This window comes from Cervus elaphus, chromosome 18 (assembly GCF_910594005.1).
Source record: "Cervus elaphus chromosome 18, mCerEla1.1, whole genome shotgun sequence".
In the NCBI taxonomy this organism is placed as follows: domain Eukaryota; kingdom Metazoa; phylum Chordata; class Mammalia; order Artiodactyla; family Cervidae; genus Cervus; species Cervus elaphus.
Window position 1 is genome coordinate 37,263,085 of NC_057832.1, and position 5,262 is coordinate 37,268,346.

Sequence of the window (5,262 nt, forward strand, 5' to 3'; positions counted from 1 at the left end):
GCTGGAGAAGGTGTGGAGAAAAGGGAACCCTCTTACACTGTTGGTGGGAATGCAAACTAGTACAGCCGCTAGGGAGCACAGTATGGAGATTTCTTAAAAAACTGGATATCGAACTGCCATATGACCCAGCAATCCCACTTCTGGGCATACACACCGAGGAAACCAGATCTGAAAGAGACACGTGCACCCCAGTGTTCATCACAGCACTGTTTATAATAGCCAGGACATGGAAGCAACCTAGATGCCCATCAGCAGACGAATGGATAAGAAAGCTGTGGTACATATACACCATGGAATATTACTCAGCCATTAAAAAGAATTCATTTGAATCAGTTCTAATGAGATGGATGAAACTGGAGCCCACTATACAGAGGGAAGTAAGCCAGAAAGATAAAGAACATTACAGCATACTAACACGTATATATGGAATTTAGAAAGATGTGCTCACTTCGGCAGCACATATACTAAAATTGGAACGATACAGAGAAGATTAGCATGGCCCCTGCGCAAGGATGACATGCAAATTCGTGAAGCGTTCCATGTTTTTTCCTGAAATAAAAGAATAAACCTTAAAAAAAAAAAAAAAAGAAAGATGGTAATGATAACCCTATATGCAAAACAGAAAAAGAGACACAGATGTACAGAACAGACTTTTTGGACTCTGTGGGAGAAGGCGAGGGTGGGATGTTTCTTGAGAACAGCATCGAAACATGTATATTATCTATGGTGAAATAGATCACCAGCCCAGGTTGGATGCATGAGACAAGTGCTCGGGCCTGGTGCACTGGGAAGACCCAGAGGGATCGGGTGGAGAGGGAGGTGGGAGGGGGGGATCGGGATGGGGAATACATGTAAATCCATGGCTGATTCATGTCAATGTATGACAAAACCCACTACAATATTGTAAAGTAATTAGCCTCCAACTAATAAAAATAAATGAAAAAAAAAAAAACTAATATATATGCCCACAGAAAATTCCCCCAAATTCACCACATTAGGTGATCTTTGTGGTCTATTGTTTTTCCAGGCAAAAATATGTACAAAACTGGGTTATACTTTATATATATATATACATATATATATGTATAATTTATACTATTTTTTCACATACTGTTTGTGTTTCCTCCCAGAGTCATATTTTATTCATATATATATATGTGACAGTATTTAGTTTTATTAATAAATTTACACTATATTTAGTCATTTTCCTACTACTGTTTTCATTTCTGTGCTATAAGAAATACAATTTTAAAAGTCTATCATAATCATTTCTTTCCTTCTAATTGCATTTTTTTTTTAGACCAGATTCCTAGAAGTTAAATGACTGGGTCTAGTGGTGTGATGTACAACTGTTATCTTAATGTGTACAACATCCCTTCTCCTGGAAATAGCACCTGAATTTCTTTCTTGTTAGGATTAGAGTACTGGGATCCAACATGCACACTGCTGGAATTTTTGTCTCTGTGAGCCAATGCATTCCTTTTCTCATTACAACATTCTGAGTTGGGTTTCTGCACTTGTAAGCAGAAGTTCTGATTTAGTACACAAGCTCTAAAAGGTATGACCACAGATGAAGGTCTTTGTATGTGTTGCAAAATTGATTTCTGACAGTACTACCAGCCATTTAGTACTTATTTCTGGGTAGCAATATTGGCACAAGAACTGTGTATTTTAAATTTGAAAACATTTATTTACATTTTTACACTGCTTTTTATGTGTTTAATGGCCTTTTGTGTTTCTTCTCAGATTTGTCTGTTCTGTGATTTGCCTGCTTTTATCATATTTTGGGATGTTAACAGACTTCTCTGTTTTTAGAGCTTTTTTTTTCCTTTGGCATTAAAAATACAAATAAATCTTTTGTATGTTTGTGTGGATGTTTTCCCTGTTTGTTATTTTTGTATGAATTGTACCAACCCTGCATATGAGGGTTGCTAAGTATGTAGGTTTTTTTTTTCTGTCATAGAGTTTTTACTTTTAGGATGTTCTTTACCTTCTCAAGAAGAATATTTTAATGGTTGCATTTTATCTCATTTTAAAATTTAGTGTGTACTTTTTGGGAATTTATTTTGGTAGATAAAGTAATTTTATTTAGGAATCTTCTGAATGCTAGTCACAGAATTCTGGAGCTCTTAAAATGTAGGCTGTTTCTTTCCTATGCTCAGGGCGCCACCACTTTTCAAGGAGAGACAGAGAACCAGGGTGGGCATGCCACTGAGATTCTGTGTCTCTGTTTTTCTTCTCTTGCCTTTGCTCTCAGTTCATTTCCTCATCCATCTCATTTGTTTTCCCTTCTTCTTTGTCCCAGTGGGAACCATCCGACCATCCAGAAAAAAGGCTAAATCTGGCTTTCACTCTCAACCCAGTTCCCAGGAAAGTGACCCTGTTTTTCTCATTTGGGTATGATGCTTCGTGTTGCCGTGAAACAAGGTCACACTGAATGAATTCTGGCTTCTAGGAGCCCATCTCAGAGAATCTGTGGATCAGATTCCATCTCAAAGAATTGGAGGAAGGATAATTATAAAGGGGAAATATTTTGAGCTGCAGAGACAAACAGTAGGCAAGTGGTCATTATAGAGATAGGACCTAACTTGATTGTTTCCCAAATAGCTTTTCTCATAATAAATATTGATGCTCTGTGCCTTCATTATTGATCTATAATGTTTGCTTTGTCATACATTAAGCTGATACATATGCAATGTGTGTTTCTGGACTAAGATTTTCTGATATATTGATTTCTCTGTCCGTTCTTAAGACCATTTTTGTTTCTTATAAGATTCTTAAGGGATTAATTTTCATTTCCTCTTCTTTTCAAATTTGTTATACATGCATTCTTCCATTTATTTTTCCAGGAAAATTTTGTTTCACATGGGAATGAAATTGTTTTATGATAACTATTCTACATTCTTAAAGAAAGCTACTATTTTTGTTCTTTTATCTTATACCTTGCCACTTTTCTAATCTATGGTAATTTAAAGAAATTTGAAGTTCTTTTAGAATTTGAGTTACATAAATTATAAACTTGTCAATAATAATAGTCATTTAATATTTTTCCTTCCAGTTATACCCTTTATTTTCACTCTATGTCTTATAGAATTGGTTAGAAGGTCCAATAAAGCAGTGATTATGTTAATGGCTGTGCTTATGAGCAAGAATAAAAACTGATCTCAACTGACACCATGTGTTGGGTGCTATTAGAGATTTGTGTGAATTATCTTACTTAATCCCCTATTATTATTGTTCTAATGTTGATGTAGAAGAACTGCAGCTTAGAGAGATGAGATTACTTGACCAACGTCACACATCTCATGAATGGTGGAACTAGCATGCAAAAACAGGTCAGTCAGACCTCAGTAACCATTTTTGTAATGATTATTTCCAATTTATTATTTGAACATGTGGTTATATACTGAGAAACTCAAGAGTTTTATAGCAAAATAAATTTTCTTTCTTTCTTTTATTTTGCTGTTGTAAAGTAGTTCCTAGTAAAACTTTCTGTCTTTGGAGATTTTGCAAAAATAATTAATTAATTCTTTTTGTAACCTACCTCATGGTTAATGGCCTGTTCAAGTTTCTTGATGCTTTTGGGAGTGGTGGATGTTTTTTCTCCTAGAAAATTCTCTATACAATTGAGAATTTTGTGATTACATCAAATAGTCCTTCAGAATTTTTGTTACAAGAAGAAGCCATGATATTACAGATAGTTCTTCCCTTAGAGTGAAGTGTATAGGTGACAGATCTATGTCACCTATAGAATCTCCGAGGGTCTCTTTAGAAGAGAGGAAACAAAGTAGTATTCGGTTGTTAAATCACTTGCCAAAGGATTTCCCTCTTTATTCTTATTCAGAAAGGCTAACATATGCAAACATTACTAACTGTGTGCAAACTTTGTTGCCTTTTGGGCATTTGAGCACAATTTTACAATACAAGATATTGCAACTTGAATTTTTTAAAGAATCAACATTGCTTATAGTTTCCTTCCTTGTGCAAAAGCTTTTATGAGTTTAATTAGGTCCCATTTGTTTATTTTTGTTTTTATTTCCATTACTGTAGGAGGTGGGTCATAGAGGATCCTGCTGTGATTTATGTCAGAGAGTGTTCTGCCTATGTTTTCTTCTAAGCGTTTTATAGTTCCTGGTCTTATATTTAGATCTTTAATCCATTTCGAGTTTATTTTTGTGTATGGTGTTCGAAAGTGTTATAGTTTCATTCTTTTACACATGGTTGACCAGTTTCCCAGCACCACTTGTTAAAGAGATTATCTTTTCTCCATTTTATATTTTTGCCTCCTTTGTTAAAAGATAAGGTGTCCATAGGTGTGTGGATTCATCTCCGGGCTTTCTATTTTGTTCCACTGATCTATATTTCTGTCTTTTTGCCAGTATCATACTGTTTTGAAGACTGTAGCTTTGTAGTATAGTCTGAAGTCAGGCAGGTTGATTCCTCCTGTTCCATTCTTCTTTCTCCATATTGCCTTGGCTAGTCAAGGTTTTTGTGTTTCCGTACATATTGTGAAATTATTTATTCTAGTTCTGTGAAAAATACCGTTGGTAGCTTGATAGGGATTGTGTTGAATCCTATAGATTATTTTGGTAGTATACTCATTTTCACTATGTTGATTCTTCTAATCCATGAACATGTTATATTTCTCCATCTATTTGTGTCCTCTTTGATTTTTCTTTCATCAGTGTTTTATAGTTTTCAAAAATAGGTCTTTTGTTTCTTTAGGTTAAATTTATTCCTAAGTATTTTATATTTTTCATTGCAATTGTGAATAGGATTGTTTCTTTAATTTCTCTTTCTATTTTTTCATTGTTAGTGTATAGGAATGCAAGGAATTTCTGTGTGTTAATTTTACATCCTGCAAATTTACTATGTTCATTGATTAGCTCTAGTAATTTTCTGGTGGTATCTTTAGGGTTTTATATGTAGATGATCAAGGCAGCCTTCAGAATGGGAGAAAATAATAGCAAACAAAACAACTGACAAAGAATTAATGGCCAAAATATACAAGCAGCTCATGCAGCTTAATATGAGAAAAATGAACAGCCAAATCAAAAAGTGGGCCAAAGAATTAAGCAGACATTTCTCCAAAGAAGACATGGCTAATGAACATATGAAAATATGTGCAATGTCACTCATTATTAGAGAAATGCAAATCAAAACCACAATGAGGTATCATGCTGGTAGAATGGCCATCATTGAAAAGTCTACAAACAATAAGTGCTGGAGAGGGTGTGGAGAAAAGGGAACCCTCTTACACTG

General features: G+C 34.7%; 1 non-coding gene across 1 annotated transcript; it reads left to right on the forward strand.

Annotated features, from left to right (window-relative positions):
- The first annotated feature begins 440 nt into the window (after window positions 1-440).
- LOC122674922 lies at window positions 441-547 on the forward strand. Its single transcript, XR_006335086.1, has one exon. It is a non-coding gene; the product is annotated as a U6 spliceosomal RNA (small nuclear RNA).
- Window positions 548-5,262: the final 4,715 nt, after the last annotated feature.